This window comes from Pteropus medius, unplaced genomic scaffold (genome assembly GCF_902729225.1).
Source record: "Pteropus medius unplaced genomic scaffold, Ma_sr-lr_union100, whole genome shotgun sequence".
In the NCBI taxonomy this organism is placed as follows: Eukaryota; Metazoa; Chordata; class Mammalia; order Chiroptera; family Pteropodidae; genus Pteropus; species Pteropus medius.
Window position 1 is genome coordinate 2717780 of NW_024347790.1, and position 26436 is coordinate 2744215.

The following is a 26436-nucleotide window of genomic DNA, read 5'->3' on the forward strand; positions in this document are numbered from 1 at the left end:
ATAAAAGAATGCTCCAAAAACTGATGGGAGCATGTCAAGGAGACACAAGAGTCGACTGAAAAAGCTCCAAATGGCTAAACAACCAAATAAATAATGTGGTATTATAGTATAACCCAAAGCATAAAATAAATAATCAGGAGTCCTGTCATGGACTGACTTGTGTCTCCCCCAAATTCTTATGTTAAAGTCTTAACACCCGATGTGAATGTATTTGGAGATTGGGCTTTGAAGGAAATGATTAAGGTTAAATGAGGTCATAGGACTAGTGTCTTAATCGGAAGAGAGACACCACAGATCTCTCTCTCTCTCTCTCTCTCTCTCTCTCTCTCTCTCTCGCCCCCTCTCCCTCCCTCTCTCCTTCCCTCCCTTCCTCCCTCCTTCCACATCTGCACAGAGGAAAGGCCAAGTGAGGATATAGTGAGAAGGAAGCCAAACAAAGGAGAGAGTCCTCACCAGAAACCAATCCCACTGTTACTTTGATCTTAGCTTTCAGCCTCCAGAACTGTGAGAAAATAAATTTCTGTGGTTAAGTCACCCATTCTGTGGTATTTTGTTATGGCAGCCCTAGCAGACTAAGACCAGTCCATATAGATATAAATGTTTGAGTAAATAAGTGGGGAGAAAAGACAATTTTCCATGCAGAAGAATTTTTTAAATTTATGTACATACTGCCTCTTTAAGGAGGTGGAGCATAACTCCCTACCCTTTAAATGTGGACTGTACACAGTGACCGTCTCCCAAAGAGTATAGTATGGAAAGGAGGTGTAAGTGTGTGGAAGATTAATATCATCAGTGGTAAGTCATGTTGGTAACGTACCCTTGATGTGACATGATAAGAATGGTACTTTACCTCTGAGGTCTTCCTCCTCCAAACTATAGTTCCAGTTGAATCAAGAGAAAAAACATCAAAGCCTAATTGAGGGACACTCCACAAAATATCTAACTCCTCCAAGTGCCAAGGTCATCCCAAAGCAGCAAAGTCTGAAAAACTGTCACAGTGTATAGGAGCCTAAGGAGCCATGTTGACTAAATGTGATGTGGTGCCCTGGATGGGATCCTGGGACAAAGGACTAGGTAAAAACCGAAGACATCTAAATGAGGTATGAGCTTCGGTTAATAATCATGTATCCTTATTGGCTCCTCGTGACGCATGTATCATACTAACATCAGACCTTAACAACACGGGACTCCGGGTATACATGGAAACTACCTGTGCAAGTTTTCCATAAATCTAAAAAAACCTATTCTAAACTAAAAAGTCCCTTTAAAACAAAAACACGAAATTCTGCATTTGTTGTATCTTCCATATGCCTTCTCTTTCCTATTGTTTCTCTGAATATTCCAAAGTGAACGTTCATTAGCTTTATCTTGGGAGGACAGTTTAGTTTCTTCTTACTGAGCAGGAAGGACTGCACCTCTTGTTCTGCCACCTCTTGGCAGAAGCCCAGTAGGTAAGGACAGCTTGGGGGTGGGGAGGGCCAGCTCAAAATCGAGCATGTTTATCTGTCTGAATGAGGAATTCCTGTAGTATATAGTAGATTTTAAAGAAGCACGTGCAGTCCCCATATTTGAAACATCCCCATGGTTTTATCCGTCTCTCCTTTAGTCCTCAATTTTTTTTTCTCCTTTTGTAGAAAATCTCTGAAAAATCCCCGAAGACAATATTTGCTTTTATATGTTTTGGATTAAATCCCCTATTGTCTTTTTCTTTTGAATCTTCTTGTTCTCTCTTTTCCCACAGAGAACCTCCCAGCTTTTTCATTTTATTTTAAGATTATGTTACTGAACCAGATGATCCAGCTTCATCCTTTGCTTCTCAGGCTCAGAAAGAAAAAAAAAAATGTCCGTGCTGTGGGATTTAACAAACACTTGTACCTCGTCTCTTCCAGACCCTGTCAGCTGCACTGTTCCAACAGCACTCAGAGTGGATCTACAACCCTGATGCCCGTTTCTCCCGGATTTTGATGCTGGCCTGCAACCAAGAACTTGCTCCAGCTGTACTGGCCTCTAATTTTCTTAACTCTTTCCTCTCTTCTCTAATCTAGTTTTGAGAGTTGGAGATGGAGGAAAAAGATTCATTCGTTCTTCTCACAAGTGTTTGTCAACCATCTATTCTATGCCAGTCACTGAGGTTACAGTGAACAAGGGAGGCAAGGTCCCTGCTCACATAGACACCACATTCTGATACACGCTGACAGCTCCTGAGCACGTATGACGGCTACAGGACTTATTTGCACATGCGATATCATTTAGTTTTGATGACGGGGGCACTATTGTTCACCTCATTTACTGAGACACGGGCGCTGACTGACTTACGGTCATGCAGCTGGTAAATGATGGAGATACAATTGAAATCCAAAGACTCAGATTCCATAACAGTTGGATTCCTAACCAGCGTAATATTGGTATAACTGTTCTTTGGGGTAAACACTGTCCTATTTCTATCTTTCTCTTTCTGCTCTGAAAAAAAAAAACATGTATGCTTTTAAACAATATCTACACATCTCCTTTTTAAAATTCTGAAAAAGAAAAAGCAGTTCTTTTTTTAAGGAAAATAGTGCCGTTGGCGTTCAATAGCCACTTATGTAGCATCCGTCACCGCTCTTTCCCATTTCTACGTGAACCTTCCTCCCCTTCCCCTCTATCCTTCCCGCCATTGCAGAATATCCAGGTGGTTCAGGTGGGAGGGACCCATCACCAGCTCTATGGGTGGGCTCAGACTGGCATAAATATTGGCCCGTGCCATCTTTCTGGCCACATGATTGGTAGGGATGAGGCCCGGGCCTTGCGCATAAACCAATCAGTGACTGGCATTCTAATAGCCCCCGTCATTGGTTCAGGTTCATATAAGTAGAGATGAGCCGGGAGGTTCCAGCTCCTCAGGGTTAGGGTAGGGGAGGTGCGCGTCTCTACTGCTGGGAGCCATCACAGAGGACGCCCTGAGACGAGCGCAGGTATGTGGAGCTGAAGCTCAGACTGAAACACATTGCTGTCTGCCTCGCTTCTTGACTTTTCAGTAATGTGAGTCTGAAATACTTTTTAGTGTTTAAGTCACTTTGAATTGGACTTTCTTTTCATTTCATCCTAAAATGATGCTGTTTGATACAAATAAATCTTATTTTATTTTATTTTATTTTTTTTGGTGTGTAAACCCTAACTTTTTAAGTAGGTTTTTTTTAGAAAACAAAATTTATAAACAAAACAAAACAAAAATCTAAATTATCCAGAGGGCTTCAAACATCCAGAGAGCATTTGCAAACAAATTTGGCTCTCTGACTTCTATAACAAAAGTAAGGTAAAGTAAAATAAAATTCACTGAGCCCAGCTGATTCCTTTGTTTCACACATGAAGATAATCAAGATTGCGAGTTAACAGTTTGGGGCCAGATGTAACAGATGCTTAGTTAATTGGCGCATGAAATGCTGGTTTCAGATGGTGGAGTCTTGGATTTTGTTGCTAAAGACACTCCTGTTTTTGCCAAACAACACTGTTTTGGAGGTTTGCCACCACAAACAGAGCTTGCTGTGATGAAGATTTGTGCTTTTAGTGGGACCGTGAGACACCGCTAGATTATAATAATGTGAGCGGCAAGACATCTGCCTGCTTGTGTTCAATTAATCACACGTGACCCACTACGTTCACAAGCACAGCCTCACTCCCAGCAGCTAGTAACTAAGAGTGAAGATACTAGTGCTATGATGAGAACTTAAAAACGCATGAGAAGTGGCCTCCTATCTAAGAGTGTGTACGCTTCCAAGGACATTCCCTCCATGTCCAATTTAATGTTACATGGAGATCTTAGCCTCTGAGGACACGAGGCCGAAACTAATTAGAAATCAGTTGAGATGTAGCCCAAGAAGGCTTGACGTTTACCAAATTGGGAAGCTCGGTCGGGAGAGAAGTTAGCTCTCCAATCTGAGACAGTCTATTCTGTTTTAGCTTCCCTATTGCTTCGTTGTCCCAAGATGACTCTGTAGAATAACTTAGTGAAAATGACAGTTTTCCACTCGGCTCTTAGAAAAAAATATTAAGAAAACAGAGGTCTGCCCAGCAGTGTTAGAAAGAGAAGTGGTGAGAAGCTTTTACCTTTCATGTTTATTTCTTTTAACATTAAGTACTATATCTGACAATTGAGGCTTGGATAAGCATAAAGCATATATTTATTCCCATAGGAATAAAATACAGCTGGATCACTGCTCTATTAAAACTAAAGAGAGAGAAATTTCTGTCAAACACAGGTATAACATCATGTGCAAGCAGTGCCTGCCTGGCCTCTGAACAGGTTGGCCCCAGAAACCAGTTTTTATGAGTTGTATGTAACTTGGAACATATTTTTTGGTACGAACAAATGTGACTGCCAAAGGCCAGTCTACCTGGCTTGCTCATAATGGCTTTATAATGGAACGGTTACCATAAAACCCAGTCCTGACGTTCACGGTGCTTCTGAAGGGAGGTGATTCAGACCACACCTGGGTCGCTGTCCTCCTCCCTGGCTGCAGTGGGATTGGGTCCCTCCTTGACTGTTCCATGGTCTGGGGCATAGTGTGGGCACGTCATTGATAGGACTGAGGGGCTATGAGACAGGGGATGAGAGCATTACCGAGTGGCAGGAAGGAGAATGTTGGCAGTTCCTACAGTATGGAGTCCTTAGGTCTCTGCTTGTGATTCGTTTCCTTGTCTTTCCCTTTTAATTAAAAATTATTGGGGTGACATCGATTAATAAAATCAAATAAGTTTCAAGTGTCCAATTCAACAGTAAGTAGTGTGTAGATCACAGCGTGTGTTCACCCAAAGTTAGTTTTCCTTCCGTCACCATATATTTGACCCCTTTTACGCCATCTTCCGCCCCCTTCCCCTTTTCTATCTGGTAACCACTAATCTACTGTCCGTGTCCACGAGTCTCTGTTTGTCATGTTTGTTGCCTTCAGTTTTATATCCCACATATAAGTGAAATCATATGGTTTTTAACTTTTTCTGTCTGACTTATTTCGATTATCTCAAGGTCCATCCATGTTGTCGCAAATGGCAGTATTTCATCTTTCCTAATGGCTGATATTCCATTGTGTATATGTACCGCATCTTTATCCAGTCATCTATTGTAGGACACTTCGGTCGTTTCCATGTCCTGGCCACTGTGAACAATGCTGCTATGAACATCGGGGTGCACATATCTTTGCAGATAAATGTTTTCAGGTTTCTGAGGGCGATACCCAGAAGAGGGATTGCTAGATGTGATTCATTTCCTTTTAAAAAATTCTTATCTTTGAGGACAACGTCAAAGGTGCAGATTTTGCCTAAGGTCACTTCACAGACGTAGGAAATAATGGGGGCATTAATTCAATTCCAAAATTGGGGAAGCGGGGTTTCCAATAAACCTGACACAAGCCTGGCCTCTTCTGACACAGCGGGCTATAGAATTCTGATTCTATTGAAAATCTCAGATTTTTGTGTATTGAAATTTTCAGCACTTATGGCCATCAGAAATGTCAGTCAAAATTGAGTAGATGTCAAATGTGACCCTGATACAAACAGCACTATGACAAAGGCCCCGGTGTAATTTTATCTTTCTATTCAAGGCCAACAAAATCCGACATCCCGTTGAGAATTCTACCAGCGAACCACCGATGCTACGGTCGACTTCCCATTGAAATGTGAGTAAAGTTAAAATGTTTTTCTTTCTTTATACATTTTAATTTGGTTCCATTTTATTTCGGGAAGGACATGTTAATTTTTCCGTGAAAAACATAAGCACACATCTTTTATATAGTTCATCTGTGGGGACAGAAAGCATCTCCAATGAAATTATATAAACAACTTCTTGAGCGAGGGGTCCATACCTTTTATGAGCTCCTGAAAGCATTCAGGTCCCCAAAATGGTCAGGATTCACTGACCTACAAGAACAAAAGTATGAGTATTAATTATGGGTCCACTTAGGGTTAATGTGATGAATGATTTTTGATAAGAGCTGGAGATTTTCAGCAGCATCAGAATGGTGACCTCAGGGTGTATTTCATTTGAAAGTACTAAATGCCTTGATTCCTGTTTGAAGACGGCAAATGCAAAATTTAAATATACTTGTGGGGTTTTAATCTACGTCTTAGTCTATTAAAGAGAAGTCTAGTTGTAAATATATTTTATATAAACACATGTTTATGTATAACATAGTATTTATAGATATTGTTTAAAGGTAAATATGCATATGTTACCCAAGACGATGATAATCCCTAGTAACTAAATTATTTCTCGCTATGACACTTGGTCCAGGTTCCATGTTAATGAAAAATTATAACGTGTAAACTCTTTAAAGTTGGAGACTCTACTTTCCATGTTCATTGACTCTCCCTAGAAACCCAATCTTTCGCTCTCCATCTTTTTATATATGTCATCGTCTATTCCACATCCTGGCACCGGGGGTCTCGTTGCCTTTCTGCTTGTCATTTTGCTCCCTCCACCTCCTCAATGTTCTAGTTCTCTTCAGGTATTATTCTCTTTGTTACTATCCTCTGCCGCTCCTCTGAATTCTTTCTGATATTCCATGCTAATAATCTTTGCTCACTTTACCAGCTTTCTGTTTATCACAGGCTTCCTGAAATTCCTTTATGCTCCAGTCTCCTTTCTTAGCAAGAGAGAACCGAGAACTTAATTGTTGGATAAGTATTGTCTGAGCACCTTCTGTGGGTTTTAGGCGATAAGCTAGTGGCTGGGGATAAGATATGCAGTCTCTTCCCTCAAGGAATTAAAATCCAGGCTGATTAAGCAGCCTGGTAAGATCTTCCAGGACCTCCTGAATGAATAGTTTGGGAGCTACCCACCCTGCCATATTTACCTATCAAATGTGTCTGTCCCTGAGCATTGTATGGGCGCTAGGTAAATATGCCATCGCACAGTCTCATTTTACAGAGGGGTGAGCGGATGTGCATAGGTAGTGACTATTATATAAATTCATTTAAAAAATTAATCAATCTGAGAACATCCCAGTTCTTCTAGCCAAAAAAAAAGTTCCATTCCTTTTTGACGAATATGATTATGTGTCAGTACTTTGAGTATTGCTTTGGAATTTCTTTAATCAGCTGATCAGTTGGGTTGAAATGTGCCAGATTCTGGGAACACAGCAGAGAACAAGGCAAAGACTCTGCCTTCAGGAGTCTGCAATCTACCGGAGAGAGAGCAGATGGCGGATCTGATATACTGTCGCGTCCCTCATTTCTCTTAGGCCTGGTCTGGTTTCCTGCCCGAGTCCTATAGCTGGTTTGGTTCTCTGAGTGGACCCAAACTTGGGACTCCTAACACAAAGCCTCCAGGGTAAGGTCCCTTACGATGGCTTGCTCAGCAGCAGTGACAATGACTTCTCTCTGCCGCAGTCGATTTTACCGGCTACATGTGGATTGCTTTTCAATACAGAGGTGGTGGTAACCCTAACTCTGCCAGAGTGAGTCACAATGGTATCATTTGGCCAAATTCTTCTACAGGGTAGACTGTCTAATTTGTGTGTTCTCCTGTGAAACTCATAAAGGTGGACGTGATCCATAACATCACTAAGAGTTTTTCCAGAGATATTTTCATTCGATTTCTGGGAAAACAAATGGTAAGCAGAAGCCTGGGATACAGCCTTCAAAGCGTTTAGAAGCAAATATCTTAGCAGAGCGAGGTTTGAACTATGTGAGATTGTACTCCTCCCCTCACCCCAAAACAGCCAGTACTTTGCTTCAGTGTGTTGAGAACATGACACATCTGTCCTCCTTCAGGACCCTATGCTAACGAGCACTGGCAACAAGGAACCAACGGGCTTTCTCATTCTTTCCAACACTGTGATTTCCAGAGGGAATGAAACCATCCTGGCCAGATCGGCACTCTTATTAGTTTGGGGTCCATCCATCCGTACCTGCTTCTTTTAGCCACCCGGCTACCACCTGGGGGAAGGAGGACACCCCTGTTACTGACTGCCAGTTCCTGCTTCTTGCTGGTGTGTGCGGAGGTTGATTTGGGTGCTCACCTGTCACCATGATGGTTAATTTTATGTGGTCGACTTGTCTGGGCCGTAGTGCCCAGATACTCAGTCAGGCATTCTGGATGTGTCTGTGAGAGGGTTTTGTTGTTGATGTTGCTGTTGTTTTCCCTGTGTTATTAAAAAATTTATTTTCAATTATAGTTGTCATATTAGTTTCAGGTGTACAACATGATTAGACATTTATATAGCTCACAGAGTGATCACCAGATAAGTCTCATACCCACGTGACACCGTACATAGTTATTACAATATTATCAACTATATTCCCTATGCTATACTTCACATCTCCATTTTGTAACTGCCGATTTGTACTTCTTAATCCCTTCACCTTTTTCACCCAGCCCCCCAACTCTGCCTCCCATCTGGCAACCGTTAGTTTGTTTCCTGTATCTATGAGCTTGTTTCTGTTTTGTTTGTTCATTTACTTTGTTTTTTAGATTCCACATGTAAGTGAAATCATATGCTATTTGTCTTTCTCTATCAGACTTATTCCACTTAGTTAATATGTGAGGGTTTTTTTGGGGGGGGCGAGATTAACATTTAAGTTGGTGAACTCTGAATAATTAGATCTCTCCCCATAGTGTGGGTGGGCCTCATCTAATCAGTTGAAGGCCTTAATCGAACAAAATATCAACTTCCCCCAAGCAAGAGGGAATTCTGCCAGCAGACAGCCTTTGGATTTGTACTGCAATGTCGACTCTTCCTTGGGTCTCCAGATTGCCAGCCCACTATGCGTATTTTGGTCTTGAAAGTCTCTGCAATTATGTGAGCCAGTTCCTTAAAATACATCTATCTATCACACGCACACACCGTGTTGTTTCTGTTCTCAGAACTCTGGCTGATAGACTAGGCCAAAAGGTATGTGGGTGGCCAAGGTGCTTCCACAGGGAGTCCTTCGGCCCCCAAACTTTGTGATGCCATGTCTGTAACAGAGAGATAGCACATGTATGATGACCCCTCCCTGAAATGAAGAGGCGGTCGTGGAAGTGGGTGCGGGGCGAGTGCAGAAGAGAGAATATGGAGAGAGGGTTGCTCTTCATAGCAACCAAGGGAGGCCGACCCCATGTACTTTGAGCCATGGTAACACCCAGCTGACCACTGGTCTATCAAAACATTAAATGTGATCCAATAGGACTTTTAGTGGTCTTACATATGCCACGACATTGCACTATGTTGCCAGCTAGTGGCGTGTCTGTGGATTGATAGACGAATTTAATTAGAAGAATTTGGATCTTTGGAAATCCATTCTCCTTTTGATCAAATTAAGCACCGAGCACCAGGAACCTTACAATGAAATGTGACCTACTTATCAAAGAAGGAAGAGGTGACAACAATAAACAACCTACCAGCTAGGTCTTCTACCCCAGCTCTTAAGGAGAATATTCTCAAAGTGAGAATATATGTGGCTGGCAAAGGAGATATTATTGATCAGCTTGTGCCCTGGCGTGACCGCTGCTGGGAAATAATTTTTCCCCTGCTTTCCCGATGGGAATATCCTCCAGAAGGCGTTGACCTTCTCGAAGGATGTGCTTCCCGTTGTGGTCCCATTTTTCAAAGGGCTCTCCCTGCTCTCTTATAGGCTTAACCACTTCTCCTCCTGTCCCTCCCCTCCCATCATCAGAGTCAAGTCTTGTTTCCACTGATTGTCCTTGTTCTGATGGTGAGCGTGACAAGCCATTGGGCCTGTTAAGTCCAGTGGGAAGAGCAGTGACTCAAGTCCTATTGACGCCACCTTATTTAAGTTTGTGAATGAAATAGAGCTCTATTTGGCTAGGTCGAGCTGACCAGAGACAGGTTATCTCTGATTAATTACATATTTTTAAACATTTAAAACATTATTGATATCTAACCTTAGACATGTCCTTTCGCATCTCTTCCAAGAAAAAAATCAAAATAATATTCTTTAGGAAATGCTTGAGCACAGACTAAAATTTATTCATTCTTCTTGTCCTTCCTAAAGCGAAATAATTCCAAACAGATTTTGAAGTGATTGACTCTGAGCCCCGTAGTGAAGGTACATTTATGTGTGTCCCACTAATCACTAAGTCAACAACTGTCATCTCGTTCGTCAAGGTCTTCTGCCTTCCCAGACCGCCTGGCCCTGTGTGCCTCCACAGTTTAACCGACCGCATGATGTCGGAACTCAGTCCGTCTTTTGTACCCATTTCATAGAGCGTGTCTCTAGAACAGTAGTTCTCCTCCTTGGCTCTACCTTAGAATCGCTTGTGGAGTTTAGCAGTGTACGTGTGCCGAAGTCGCACCTCTGGATTTTCTGAGTCAGTAGATCTAGGATGAGACCCAAGGATCTGCCATCTTAACCTTATGGGTGATTCTGTCGTCAGATGAAACAGCCGGCTGTTCTAGCCCTGCCAAGTCTGGTTCCCATAGCCCGCTGTACCCAGACGATCAGCCGTGTGGATCGTATCAATTGGTACCCAAGTGAGAACCCCAGAATAGCACCTCTTACTAAAAAAGACACATGCTCTGTGTACTCACAACAGAATTCAGTTGTGATGACTCACCACAGCTCACTGGCCAGAACGCTCCCTTTAATATCAAGCATTGTTCCGCCCCTGCTGGTCCCCTGCCATACCTGGCACCACTGTTACCCTAACAGCTGGCCAGGATTAAGGAAGCTGTCACCATATACATATAAGGAATTCTGTAACTAGTGCTGGGCCCGGGGAAAGAGAGTCAGAGATTTATGAGTCTGGGCTCACCTCCAGACACGATGTACATTCTGCCCAAGTCAGCTGCTGGAACCATGCCTTCTGACCCTCCAAGGTAACACGAGATGCTGTCTTCAAGATCTTCACACCCCATGCATCCTATTCGTGCTCATCTAGCTCACCAGGACTCAAGACTCACTTCTCAGACCCCTAAGTGTGTTGGGAGAAGTTCTGGGAAACCAATGATGGCATTAAGATCAGTCACTGGGAAGTGTCTGGGTCAGAGAGGTGGGTGAGGGAGTCCTTCTCCAACCCTCAGAAGTGTTCTAGGGACCTTTAGAGTCTGCCCTGTGTAAACCTTTCTAAGGAAGCATATCCTTTCCCTCCTGTGGGAAACAGTCTGGCCTGGCGGGAGGTGGTGGCTTAGCCTGTTCTGTGACTCGTCCCACTAAAACACAAAGGCATAGGTTGTGGAAGTAAAAGATGCTGTAACTCTTTTCTTAGACTTGGGAGAATGTTCCCAGACTCTCTACCCAGCCTCCAGTTCAAACCGTTTCATGTACCCCAGCTTCCTGAACTCCTACTGGATGGTCACCCTCACACCTGTATTTTCTCTCATTTCTTTCTTTCTCCAATCCTAGCCTCTTTGGATTGAATTATTGTTTGGATGTTCTCCAGGGTTCTGATTTTAATTCCTCCCAAAGAGGCTGGTTCTTGAGTCTCTAATGATCAAGTGACACTTTCCCCAACACTCTATCCAGTTTTCAGGTTGAAGCATCACAACTCAAGCCCAGCACCCAAGCTCCCATTTTTGGGGTAGGCCAAGGGGCTGCGCCCAAGACATCCAGCAAGACTCAGTATGGAAAATCAAGGCCATTTCATGCATGTAGGGAAGAACTGTGGAAGAATACTTTGTCCCAGTGATGTTTTGATACCGTGGCCATTAGCACTAGTACTGAGCTATTTCTTAATTGCTTCATCATTATTTAATTCATGACTTCCTGTCTTGTTTCTTTCATCTTACTGGATTGTTAGCTCTTAAGGGCAAGAATAATGTGCTGTAGCTACTTCGGGTCCCTGTAGTATCTGGTACGATCTTTTACTGGGAAGAGGGTGCCAAACAAGCATCAGCACATTTGAGCACTAAGAAATGGGCAGATATACATAACTAGTGCCGTCTCTATAGGCAAAGACAAATAGATGGGATGGGCTCAGCGGCAATGCTGTGATCTTAAATGTACTAGTTGAATAACCAGAGGCCTCCGGAAAGAGTCAGTGAAAAATAAGATTTATTGAGAATAGATAAACTCATACTCTGAAACGAGAGCTCTGTGCAATTACAATTAACTCTAGATTTTTCCAGATCTCTTCTCCCAAAGCTCTGAAAAACAGGCAGTGAGTTGTAATAACAATCTTTAGTTCTTCCTCACTTACGAACGGGAACCAGCACCGGCATTGACCAGGGTGGGCTAGAGACTCGTCGGGAATTTTCTTTTTCCAGGCCCCTTGGTTCTGCACCAGCTGTGCCGTGACAGCTTTTTCCTTCAAAATCTTGATAAGCACAGAAAATCACTACCCTTTGCTTATGTCACTGCTCCCAGTCCAGTCTGTCAGTGATGCATCTTTACGAATTGCTTTTTAGGGAAGATTCCGTTTCTCTCATTGTGCTCTGCAAGTGCGGGCTGGACTCTTCTAAACCGACGTCACATCCCTCTGTCCGCTTCGCTCTGCCCGAAGAGCACAGAGGTGCTCTTTGCCCTTGGAGAATGAGCTCAGGCTTTAGGCTCTTTGGGCGCCGAGGGTCTCTGTGCGGTTAACTTACTCTGTGCAGTTGTTTTAAACAGCTCTGGTGGGTGCGGTCACTTTCTGCTCGGAGTCTGAGCTGAAAATGGATTTTCCCCTGGGCTGCCATAACATGCCCTGCTGCTCAGAATCAGACAGCTTAGAGGCATTGTCACCATCCACTCACCTGGGGCTCAATGGCCTGCAGGAGCCCTGGTTGGTAGGATGCACAGGGGGGTGGGTACTGCTGTTGGAGATGAAGATTGTTTGATGATGGAGGAGAAGATGCCTGTAATTCGTGATCGGTTTTATTCGATCCAAACAACACCTGCCATTTAGAGCCAGCGATAGAAGCCGTGGACGAGGGGAGCATAACAAAAACATACCGAGGGAATAGTTTTGTGTCCAGGTGTGAGATAAAATAGGAAGAGGCGGCAGTGGGAGAGTTGGTGAGATGGTTCCAGGAGAACGTGGACGTGGGCCCTGTGCGGGTTACTGTGCTGCCTTTGTGAAGGCCCTTTTCAGAGAGGTCACTGCCCACACTCCTTGGCTCGTGTTCCTCCATCTTGGGTCCTTGAGGTAGCGTGAGCCCCAGCACCTCGCTTCAGGTACGGGTTTTATGGGTCGATCGCGCCCCACGCCTGCGTCATTTCCTCTGGATGTCCTACCACCGGATCCTAGAACTCCACCTGCTGCCGGCCCATCGGCATCTCCAAGGACCCGTGTGACTTTCTCTGTGCCGCGGTGCTAGGAACATAAGTCTGCTCCTTCTCCGGAGGGCTATTCCATATACATCTCCTGTAGGTCCTTGAACATTTTCAATAGTGGACAGAAAATAAGTTTCTCATGAATCCTTTAAAAAAAAAAAATCTGGTTGCCCGCTCTGTCCGTTTGCACGGGGAGGGGGCTGGGGGTTGGTGAGGCAGCTGGAGGTATAGCTTGGCTTTTGCTTTTGTTTTGTTTTTGAGAGCAGTAAAGCCCAAAGCGCAATTTGCTTTTGATTATCTGTAATTGCTGAAAAAAAGACCCTTTGTCTTGGGCGAAGCCAGATAAGAGTTTACATCCCAGTAATGTAATCTCAGATGCTTGATTCGAGCTGGGTACGCGAGCCAAGACGGATAATAAACACACGTTCTGTAGACGGGGCTGAGGCCACACGTAGAGAAGGCCGAACGCTGTGCTAGATTCAAAAGGCAGGAGTTTCAGTGCACCTGGAATTATGGCCAGACGGCCTCGACTGACAGAGGTGAGCCATTAAATCAGAGGGCACGGGCTCCTGAAAAGGGCTAGTTACAGGGTGAGGCCTCCGTTTTCGTGAGGTCCTGGCCTAGAGCTGGTGTGCATTTGCATCTGTGTTTTGAGTTTAGCTCTAAGAAGCAGACTTAAGGAATCAGAGGCTGTCTTCCGTGCTTCCACTTCCAAAAAAAAATTGTTGTTGTTTTTTTTAATCTTAACAACTCAGACATTCTAAGTCTCATGTGGAAGCATTCACAAATACTACAGTAACTGGAAAGACTTTAGTCAAGCCATTAGCAGCTTGCTGGCACCGAATGAGGAAATGCGAGACAACCCCACTGGTGCTGAAGAAACTTTGTATGAATCCCTGAGCCTTTCCTAGTCACGTTACAAGGCCGCGCATGCTTTGGCCTTCCCAGAATGCATCTGTCTGCCCTGCCGTTTGCAGCTCCCCAGGTACTAAAATAATAATGAAGATATATTTTTTTTCGTCATCGAAGTTCTTGAATTCTGCCCTCCCTCCCTCCCCACAAATAAGATACTTCAAAGTATGTGATTAAGTTAGGAACACTTCAATTTTTAAGAAAATAAGCATAAAATCTTTCAATTTAAGTATAAATCATGAAATTTATGGTATCAAGTTCATCACATAATCACATAGTCCTAGCGACCAGTGGAACAAAGTTTTAACACAAAAGTCATGGTCTTTGAAATGATGACATCACAAACGTCATTGCGTTAAATGGGACAGAAACATGGACAATCTCTTCATTTTTTACTGAGCCCTAAAAACATCACTTGCTACTATAACAGTGTAACTTTAGTGCTGGTAAATCGCTACCATGTCGTGTCTGGGGCCAGAAGATTTTCTCATATTGTAAGAACTACAAACATTTGACTCGGTCTATATTTTGGAAATTATTCCACAGCTATTCCTAGTTCCGGAGTCTGTTTTCAAGCTTTTAAAAAATGTCAAATTGGAATAAATGTGGTTTTTTTCTTATCATAAAACCAACACATAACATTTATGGAAAAGTATTAGCGTGTACCGCTAAGCATAACAAAGGAAAGGACTCTGTAATGATTCCTTCCCAGAGTTAAGTCCTGTGAAAACCTTGGTGCCCATTCGCCCAGGTCCTTTGCTGTGTATGTACGTAGTAAGGTGATAAGCCATTCCAATTTGCCGACTGAGGAGTTTCCTGGGATAACTGGGCAAGCTGGGAGAGCTGGTTTGCGTAGATGCACTCGTGCGTGTATACATACACGCAGTGATAAATAAAACCATTTTTATTAGACACTTCAAGTGCAGGGCCAGCACTAAGCCCTTTACCTGCATTATCATTATTCTCAATTTTCAAAAAGTAAACTAAAGCTTAGGCATTTTTCCATGAGCGAGTGTCCTGTTATATCCGTCCATTTTCCCATGGAGTCAGGGTGGTGATGTCAACTCTGTTGGCCACATGGAGTCATGTGCTGCATAGTGATATTTAGGTCAAGATGGACCACGCATGCGACAGTGGTTGTCCCATAAGATAATGGAGCTGAAAAAATTCCTGTCGCCTAGTGACATCGGCGCTGCGGTAACATCTTAGCATAATGCATTGCTCCTGTGTTTGTGGTGATGCTGGTGTAAACAAACCTGCTCTGTCAGTTGTAGAAAAGTATAGCACAGTTGTGTACAGTACATAATACTTGGTAACAATAAACAACGATGTTACTGGTTTATGTATTTACTATACTATTTATCGTCGTTTTAGAGCATACTCTTTCTACTTACTAAAAACAGCGTGCTGTGGAGCAGCACACAGTGTCACGCAGGCGGCAGCCTCACACACCTGGTGTTTACGTCATTCCTTGATTGCATCATTTTCTCTTGTGCTTGATTTCACCTCCTGTTGTTTCGTGCAGTGACATGCCGTGCAGTCTGGTGGTCTGGGAGCAACAGGCTGTACCACACAGGCTGTACGTGTGCAGTGGACCAGACCACCTAGGGTTGTGTAAGTGCACTCGATGACGTTTGCACAGTGACTAAATCACCTAACGATGCATTTCTCAGAACGTACTCCCGTCTTTAAGAGACATGTGATTCCGTGTGTGTGTGTAACTATGGTCAGCCCTCACTTAACATGGATGATAGGTTCTGCAACTTTAAGCGAAATGACATGTAATGAAACAAGTTTTACCATAGGCTAATTGATATAAGCAAGAATTAAGTTCCTAGGGCTTCTCATCAACATTGCAATGAAATGACATAGAATAAAACAGTGTTATTTGGGGACCTGCTGTATACCATATAGTATTGCTAACTGTAGTCTCCACACTACATTACACCCTGGGACTTACTTATGACTGGAAGTCTGCACCTTTTGACCACCTTCACCCCAATCCCCTGCCTTTGGCAAACCAATGTGTTCTCTGTATCTGAGTTTAGTTTGTTCTTTTAGATTCCACATATAAATGAGACAATACAGTACTTTTGTCTTGCTCTGTCTGACATATTTCACTTAGCATAATGCCCTCAAGGTCCATCCATGTTGTCACAGATGGCAAGATTTCGTTCTTTTTATGGCTGAATAATATTCTATTGTTTGTGTGAATATATATATATATACACACACACATTTTAAATCTATTCATTCATTGATGGACACTTAAGTTATTTCCATGTCTTGCCTATCACTAATGCTGGGGGTGTAGATATCTTTTCGAGATAGTGATTTGGTTTCCTTAGGATAAATATCAGAGGTAGAATTGCTAGATATTATGGTAGCTCTATTTTTAATTTATAGTGTTTTCTATAGCGGCTGCATCAGTTTTCATTCCAACCAACAAGCACAAGGGTTTCCTTTTCTCCACGTTCTTGCCAGCATTTGTTACCTCTGTGATTTTAATAAGTCAATATAATAGGTATGAAGTAATAGCTTATTGTGATTTTGATTGACCATGTTTTCACGTATTTGTTGGCCATCTATGTCTTTGGAAAAAAATGTATATTTAGATCCTCTATCCATAGTTTAGCCAGATTGGGGTGGTTTTTCTTTTTTTCCAGCTGTTGAGTTGTATGAGAGCTAGACATATTTTGGATATTAGCCCCTTATCAGACATACAGTTTGCAAATATTTTTTCCCATTTCACGGGTTGCCTTTTCATTTTATTGATGGTTTATTTTGCTGTATGGAAGCTTTTTAGTTTGATGTAATTCCACTTGTTTATTTTGCTTTTGTTTTTGGCATCAAAATAAAAAAAAAAATTATTGCCAAGACCAATGTCAAGGAGCTTACTCCCTATTTTTTCTTCTAGGAGTTTTATGGTTTCTGGTCTTATGTTCCATTCTTTAATCCATTCGAGTTGATTTTTGTATGTGGTATAAGATAGTGGTCCAGTTTCATTCTTTTGCATGTGGCTGTCCAGTTTTTCCAGCACCATTTACTGAAGAGATTATCCTTCCTCCCTTGTATGTTCTTGGATACTTTGTTGAAATTAATTGACCATATATGTGTGGGTTTATTTCTGAGATCTCTACTTTGTTCTGTTGATCTCTGTCTGTTTTTATGCCAAAACCATACTGTTTTAATTACAGATTTTTAATTAGAAATTAGGAAGCGTGATGCCTTCAGCTTTGTTCTTTCTCAAAATTGCTTTGGCTCTTTGGGGTCTTTTGTGGTTCCATACAAATTTTAGGACTGTTTTTGCAAAAAATGCCATTGAAATTTTGATAGGGATTGCTTGAATCTGTAAGTTGCTTTGGGTAGTAAGAACATTTTAACAATGTTAATTCTTCCAATTCGTGTGCATTTATTTGTGTCATCTTTTATTAATGTCTTATTTCAGTGTGCAGCTGTTTACCACCTTGGTTGAATTTATTCTTAGATATTTTATTTTTATGCAATTATAAATGAAATATTTTTCTCAGTGTCTTTCTGATAGTTTACTATTAGTGTACAGAAACCCAACAGATTTTTATAAATTAAGTTTGTACCCTGCAACATTGCTGAAATTGTTTATTATTTCTAATAGTTTTTTTTTTTTTGAAAGAGTCTAAGAAGGATTGGTAGTAATTCTCTTTCCATGCTTGGTAGAATTCACTGCTGAAGTTGTCTGATTCTGGACTTTTGTTTGTTGGGAGAGTTTTATTTATTGGTTCAATCTTATTACTACTAGTTATTGGTCTGTTCAGAGTTTCTATTCATGATTTAGTCTTGGTAGGCTGCATATTTCTAAGAATTTTTCCATTTCCTCCAGGTTGTCCAATTACTATAATTATTACTAAGAATAATTATACTGCTGTTACAATGGTCTTTTATGAACCTTTGTATTTCTATGGTACCATTTGTAATGTCTCCTCTTTCATTCTTATTTGAGTTTTTTTTAGATGTCTAACTAAAGGTTTCTCTATTTTGTTTATTTTTTCGAAAAAAACAACTCTTAGTTTCTTCTATTGTCCTTTTTAGCCTCTATTTCATTTATTTCTGCTCTGATCTTTATTATTTTCTTCCCTCTATTAACTTTAGACTTAGTTCTTTTTTTTTCCTAGTTCCTTGGCGTGCGAAGTGAAGTTGTTTGAGATCTTTCTTGTTTTATTTTTTATTTTTAAATTACAGTCGACATTCAGTATTATTTTATATTAGTTTCCAGTGAATACCATAGTGGTTAGACATTTATACAATTTACGAAGTGATCCCCCCAATTAGTCTAGTACCCACCTGGCACTATACGTAGTTATTACAATATAATTGACTGAATTCTCTATGCTGTACTTCACATCCCCATGATGATTGCGTAACTGCCAATGTGTGCTCCTTAATCCCTTCACTTTTTTCACCCAGCTCCAATCCCGCTCCCATCTGACAACCATCAGGTTGATCTCTGTATCTATAAGTCTGTTTCTGTTTGTTTATTTTGTTCTTTAGATTCCATGTATGAGTGAGATCATATGGTTTTTGTCTTTCCCTTTCTGACTTATTTCACTGAGCATAATACCCTGTAGGTCCATCCACGTCACACATGGTAAGCTTTCATTCTTTTTTTTATAGCTGAATAATATACCATTGTCTGTATGTAAGACCTCTTCTTTGTCCTGTCATCTATCGATGGGCACTTAGGTTATAATAGCACTTTGGCTATTATAAATGGCACTGCTGTGAACATAGGGATGCATATATCTTTTCGAATTAGTGTTTTGGGTTTCTTCAGATAAATACCCAGAAGTGGAATTGCTGGGTCATAAGATAGTAGTTCTATTTTTAATTTTCTGAGGAATCTTCAAACTGTTTTCCATAGTGGCTGCACTAATTTGCAATCCCACCAACAGTGCATGAAGGTCCCATTTTTTCCACATCCTCACCAACACTCGTTTGTTGATTTATTGATGATGGTCATTCTGACAGGTGTGAGGTGATATCTCATTGTGGTTTTAAATGTGGTTTCTCTTTTGCATTTCTCTGATGATTAGTCTTTCTTGTTTTTTAACATTGGCATTTATCACTATATACTTTCTTCTTAGGACTGTAAATTTTGGTATGTTATATATCAATTTTCATTTGTTTCAAGGAATTTTTTTACTTCGCTTTCGACTTCTTTGACCCATGATTATTCAGTAGCATGTTGTTCATCTCACATATTTGTTAATTTTCCATTTTTCTTCTTGTAATCGATTTCTAGTTTCATACAATTGTGGTTGGAAAGATGCTTAATATGATCTGTCTTAAATTTGTTAAGATTGAAATCATATCAAGTTTAGTGGTCTAACATATGATCTGTCCTTGGTTATGTTCCACGTGTGCTTGAGAAGCATGTGTGTTCCGATGCTTTTGGACTGTTCTATGTCATGTAAGTGCATCTGGTCTAACATGTAGTTTCAGTCCAATATTTCCTTGTTAAGTTTTTGGATAATCTGGACGTCGTTAAAATGGGATATTAAAGTCCCCTACTATTATTGTATTTCCGTCTCTCTTTTAAGATTAATATTTGCTTTATATATTTTTGTGCTCCTATGTTGGGTGCATGAATATTTACACATGTTATATCCTCTTGTTGGATCGATCCCTTCGTTATTGTGTGATGAACTACGTTTCTTATCATAGTCTTCGTCTGAAAGTCTATTTTTGTCTAAGAACAGCTTTCTTTGGGTTTCCCTTTGTACGCAGTACCCTTTCTTCACTCTTCACTGCCAATCTGTGTGTGTCCTTAAAGCTGAAGTGAGTCTTTGCAGGCAGCATATAGTTGGATTTTGTTTTTGTTTTTGTTTTTTTATCCATTCAGGCACTCTGTCTTTTGATTGGAGAACCTAGTCCCTTGACATTTAAAGTAATTATCGATAGATATGGACTTACTGTTGCTGTTTCGTAATTGTTTTCTGCCTGTTTTGCAATTCTTATGTTCTTCACTTGCTCTCTTCCTGTGGCGGTATGCTCAGATTTCACATCTGTTATAGGTTTTTGCTTTGTGGTTACCATGAAGCTTATGTAAAGCACCCTATATTTATAACGGTCTACTTTTAAGATGATAACAACTTAATTTAGAATGTATAGTAAAGCTCTACATTTTTAAACCTCCCTCCCCCATGTTTTATGTTCAGATGTCACAATTTACGTTTTTAAATCTTTTTTTATCTCTTAGCAAATTTCATAGTTAATACTTTTGTCTTTTAACCTTCATACTAGATTTATATGTGATTTACAGACCACGATAACATATTAGAGTATCCTAATTTTATATTTATAAGTGCGCTTTGTAATTTCATAAGTTTTCCCTTTATTAGCCCCCTTTTGTTTCAGCTTGAAGAAGCTCCCTTAACATTTCTTGTAAGGCTACTCTAGTAGTGATGAATTTCTTTAGTTTTGCTTGTCTGAAAACTCACTCTCTCCATAATTCTGGAGAATGACTTTTCTAGATAGAGCATTCTTGGTTGGCTGTTTTTTTTTTTTTTTTCCTTTTAGCACTTTGAATATATAGTACCACTCCCTTTGGCCTGCAAAGTTTCTGCTGGAAAATCTGCTTATAGTCCCTTGTACATACCAAGCTGTTTTTCTCTTGCTGCTTTAGAGATTCTCTCCTTGTCTTGAACTTTCGACATTTAATTCTAATATATCTCAGTGTGTGTCTCTTTGGATTATTTATCTTATAAGGAACATTCTGGGCTTCTGATATCTAGAGGGCTGTTTCTTATGGAAGTTTTCAGCCATTATTTCTTCAAAGAAGCTTTCTGCCCCGGTCCCCGCCGCTCCCCACCCCCACCCCACACTTCTGTGATCCCTATCATGAAAATACTGGTTTGCTTAATGTTCTGTTGATACTTTAATCTGTCTTTACTATTTTCTTTTTTTGGTTTTTGGGGTTTTTTTTGCTCCATGTGTCTAAATTCCATTGCCCCGTATCTAAATTTGTGGACCCCTTTTTTTCACTTTATTCTGCTATTGAACCCCTTTTTTGAATTTCAGTTCAATTACTGTATTATTCAGCCTTGTGGTTTCTGTTTGGTACTTATATTTTTATCTCTGTTGAAACTCTCACTGTTTATTATTCTCCTGAGCTCGGTGACCATTTTTATGACTGTTATTTTGAAATTTTTATCAAGAAAATCTCTTATCTTCATTTCGTTAACGTCTGTTTCTTGAGTTATAACTTTTTTCTGTGTTTGTTTGGAACATAGTTCTCCCATTGTTTCATTTTCCCTGACTGTGGTTTCTGTGCGTTAGATAGAACAGCCACCTCTCAGTCTCGAGGGAGTGGTCTTCTGTAGGAGATAAACCTTATCATTCAGCTCTGTCCTGTCTCTGGGTTGTACCTCTAACCTTTGTGATTGTCCAAGCCACCTTCTTTGTTTTTAGTGGCTCCCAGTAGTTTTGAGGGTGTGCCCAAACCTTTCAGTGTCTCAAAGTCGAGGGCTGCAGTCAGTACCTAGATTCAGGCTGATTGGGAGCCGGACTCCAGGCAGCAGCATTTAAAATATGCAACAGACGTCTTTGGTCAAAGGACTGAGAGATGAGCGTCTGTCTGTGCCCTCTGTACTGATTTTTGAGGGAATAGCCATTTAAAAACTGTTTCCTTGTTTTTTATAGTCCTGTGGGACTGGTGAAAGTCACCTCTGCTGACCACCAGAGCCAGGCGATCAGGGGCTGTGTCCCTTGGGTGGCAGCCACAAAAGCTACTTTCGTGGAGATACTGGAGACCTGGACAAGGGCGGAGAGGGAGGGAGAGACAGAGCACGCGTGTGCACAGGTGGTGCCCACCAGCCTCCCCGGTCTCTGGAGAAGATGGCCTCTGGGTTTGTGTTATATTAGGAGTCTGAGAGGCAAAGAGACCACTTTCATGAAAAGAGGCTTCTATGCTGAGACACAAGGGAATAGCCACTGTGAGTTGTCGTCAGCCCGTTTATTTGCTATAGCCTTGTGGGTCTTGTGGAGCCCCACTGGATTCAGAGCTAGGTGTTTTGGAGGCCCATCCTTCAGTTGGAAGTCTTCAAAGTTGGGGTGCTAGATGCTGGGTTTCACTCTTTACTCCCCAGGAAGAAGCTGGGAGTTTTGAGTTCCCTCGGATGTTGATGTGTCAGGGGTGGGATTTATGGCAAGCTTGTGTCTTATCCTCTCCTGTTTTGATGTTATTATTTTCTTGTTTGCCCAATGTGTAGGACACAGCCAGTTTCTGGATTTCTTTCAGAGGGAATTGTTTCATATATAGCTGTAGACACATTGTGTCCGTGGGAGGAGGTGAGTTCAGGAGCCTTTCATGTCACCATCTTGAACCAGAATGTATTTTATTACAGGGTCGTAAGGTAGGGATCTAACCAGTTGTTTTTTTTTTTCTTGAAATGGATACAAGTTGACACAAAATGAATAGCCCATCCTTTCCCCTTCGATTTGAAATACTATGTATGACATACACGAACACGGCTAATTTCTTCTGCTCCATTCACCCCTCCGTCTGTGCCTGGATCTATATCACACTTTGTTATTGTGGTTCTATTATGCGGACAGATGTGCCGAGAAGTGTGATTAATCCTAACCCTGATTCAGAAACAATGAGGATGACAAGGGCCCGTAGATGACAAATTAGCCATGAAAGACTGATCCCAACTCAGCTGCGGTTTGTTCTCTTCAGTGGGAGGAACTCCGTGTGTTTCAAAGTCATGTGTTGCTGTTTTGCAGTTTCCATAGAGACGGGCCGTGGATACCTACAATGAGAGCTTCCCTCGTAAAGCTCTTAATGGCAGCAACAGACAACTTTTAGCCTCGTGTCTGCTTTATTAATACATAGCGAATCACAGGGTCTGAACTCTCAATGTTCTTGCACACTGAGAATCCTAAAATGCTCTTTTTTATTTTTTATTTTTTTATTTTTTTTAAGTAGGTTCACTGCATGTTCTGGTTAAACAAGGAAGCTTGAAGGGATGATGAGGGCAGAACAGCAAGAACAAAACCGTAGAAAAGAAATAGCCACAACTGTAAAGGGATCATAAAATGTGGAATTTTTCTTCCTTTCTCAAGTGGCTCAATGGAATAGTTCCAAACGTTCCTTTTTGTCTTTAATTACGATATTTAAATAAAGATGAAAGTATCAGCGGCACTGTGCACTTGCCATGATAAACGTTTTTCCTTGTTTAGTGCCGCTGTCCTACGCCTTAAGGTGCTTTTATCTCTTTGCTCAGTAAGTGTAATTGAAGCTATTTCACCGTCATTTAAAGCACTGGGTAGAAGGCAAGCGATTTTTCATTTCGCTATAATTTCTGAGTGGCGGCAAATTGACATCTTACCAGAAACACGCTTGACCTGTTTGTAATTTGCTTTGGCTGTAAACGAACGATACATGTGGTTCGAAAAGTTCATCAGGTTTTAATACACATGATAGTCGTTTGGTGGTCAGGTCCTTGGGAGTGGGCGGCATCGTGTGCCCTCTTCAGTTGCGGTGCTGCAGTGTTTAAGCAAAGGCATCCGAAAACAGCCAACTGGAAGACAAAGATCTCTACAGCTCAGGCTTCGCTGGCGTTCATAATCAACTCCATGCAACTGAAAAACTTAGTGCATAAAGATTGCATTAAGCAAATGAGTTTTAAAACTCGAATCTAAGTGAAAGATGTAAAACATATCAGGACGGTCAGAATAATCAAAGGGGCAAAACTTCCATGCTCAATAAAATAGTGCAACATGCCATTTGTTCTGAAATTATGTGGCAAAACTGTACTAGGAGACCGCTATAGACAGTGTCCCCCACCTCATCCCCCGCCCCAAATTCATGTTGAAACCTGTCCCCAGTGCGATCGTATTTGGAAGTGAGGCCTTTGGGATGTGATTAGATATGAGTTCAGGGCCACCATGAGTGGGATTAGTTCTCGGATAAAGGAGACCCCCCTACAGCATCCCCTGCCCCTTCACCACGGCGGGGAAAAGGCAGCCTGTGAACCAGGAAGTGGGCTCACTGAATCTGCAGCCCCCTGGTCTTGGACTTCTTAGCCTCCAGAACTGGGAGAAAGAAATGTCTATTGTTTATAAGGCACCCGGTCTGTGGGACTTTGTTCTTAGTCCTGAATACACCCAAACAGGGACATTCCAGGTGTCTCAGTCTTTCATTTCCAAATTTCTTTTTCACATACACTTTAAAAAATCTGGAAACTTCTGCCTATTTGCTCATTTATTAGTTCATCCAACAAATATTCTTCAAGTGCCTGAGGTGTGCCCGACACCGGGTAGACAGACGCAGCACGCTGTAAGTCCTTGCCCTCTTGTGGGGAAAGACAAGCAATAAAATAATCCAGTAAAGACATAATATGCCAAATAGTAAACAGTGCTATGGAGAAAAAGGACAGGGAGATGGCACATGCCTGGCTGGCCGTGGGCGGGAGCGTGATCTCGTTAGAGTGGCCAGTGAGCGCCTCACCAGTGAGACGACGCTGTGCGAGGATGTGGAGGGCACGCGGGAGAGAGCCACGTGGGTGTCCTGGGGGAGAGTGCGGCGAGCAGAAACGGCAAGAAGCACACAGGTGAAGCCCAGGGAATTCAGGAGCACAGGCTGGTGGTGGGGATGGAGTTTCAGGGGCAGAGGGCGAGGAGGCGACACGAGGCTGATAGGGAGGGGACGGGGTGGGGGGTACATCACAGGGCCCTGTAAGGATGTTGGTTTCTCGCCGAGTGAGATGGGAATTGAGTGGAGGCCTGACTTTCGTCTCTGGCTCTCCTGGGATCCCTCAGCTCCTGTATTGAGCATAGATGCTAAGGAGTCAAGGTCGGGGACGCAGAGGTCAATTAGGAGGCTTCGACAAGGAAGAAGATCACAGTGATGGGAGAAGCGAACAGCTGCCGGTTATACTTGGAAGGTACAGCCAACAGTATGTGCTTCTGGGTTATTAGAGATCCCGAGAGAGACAGGAATGAAGACAGCCCCGTGCTTTTTGGCCTGGGCAGCGGGAAGCGTGGAGCTTAGCCAGCAAATAGCGATGGCCCCGGTTGCTCCCGCTGCCAGCGGCTGTGGTCCTGGCCCCTGTCCTTTTACTCCAGGCCACACCACGCTAATGAGTCCATTGTTTTAAATTGACAAGCTAAAGAGACCAGTTTTAGGTTAACAGGAAAACTGAGCAAAAAGTACAAATTTCCCTGATAGCTTCTGACCCCCTCTCCATACACAAGCTTCCGCATTATTAATGTTTTGCAGCAGAGTGGTACAGTTCTTATGGTTCATAAGCCTATATTGACACGTCACAGTCACTCAAAGTCCACAGTTCGCACTAGGGCCACTCGTGGTGGTGCACATTCTGCGGGTCTTGACAAATGTATGATGACACGTGTCCGCTATTATAGTATCATACAGAGTAGTTTCACTGCCCTAAATATCCTCTGCATTCTGCCCGTTCATCCTTCTCGCCCCCAAACCCCTGGCAACCACTGATCTTTTCACTGTTTCTGTAGTTTCATCTTTTCTCAGGATGTCATAGAGTTGAAACCATACAGTGTGTATGTGGGCTTTTCAGACGGGCTTCTTTCACTCGGTAGTATGCTTTTCCTCCATGTCTTTGTGGCCTGACAGCTCATTTATCTTTAGTGTTAAATAATATTCTATGGCCTGAATGATCCAGTCTATCTGAAGGGCCTCCAGGTTCTACCAATTATGAATAAAGCTGCTATAAACATCGAGGCACAGGTGTTTGTGTGAACATAACTTTTCAGCTCCTTTGGCTTAATACCGAGAAGCACGATTGCCGAATTATATGGTAAGAGTGTGTTTGCTTTTTTGAGAAACTGCCAAATTGTCTTCCAAAGTGGCTGTGCCGTTTGCATTCCCACCAGCAGTGGATGAGAGTTCCCATTGCTCCACGTCCCTGCCAGCATTTGGTGTTGTCAGAGTTTTGGATTTCGGCCATTCTAATAGGTATGCTGTGGCATCACATTGTTGTCTTAACTGATTCATTTTCAGCGGTTGCCAAGAGTTCCTTTTTAAAAATAAATTGACCTTCCCTGAAACCTCATCCTCCTGGAACTCTAAGGCCTTTGGAACTTCCTCTCGGTTTTCAGAAATACTCTCTTTGGCCTCTGATTAGACGAGACGACGAACAGGACCCTGTCTTGGGCATTGCTGGGAGACAAAGTCATCTGAGACCTAGAGCCTATCTCTGTGCTGCTTCGGTCCACTTGGCTTTCTCCCTGCTCTGTCATTTGTCTCTGTGAATGGCCCCGTGACTCTCCTTCATCCTAATTTCTAAATAAGAATATTCCCTTTGGATGACTTGCTGTTTCTAAATACTTGTTTTCAAA

At 42.0% G+C, this 26436-nt stretch overlaps 1 long non-coding RNA gene across 1 annotated transcript in view; it reads left to right on the forward strand.

Moving 5' to 3' along the window:
- The first annotated feature begins 5205 nt into the window (after nt 1-5205).
- The window catches only part of LOC120614636 (uncharacterized), a 71928-nt gene continuing 50697 nt past the window's right edge, over nt 5206-26436 (forward strand). Inside the window, exon 1 of the long non-coding RNA XR_005656022.1 lies at nt 5206-5651. This is a non-coding gene — a long non-coding RNA (uncharacterized LOC120614636). The remainder of the gene's footprint in view (nt 5652-26436) is intronic.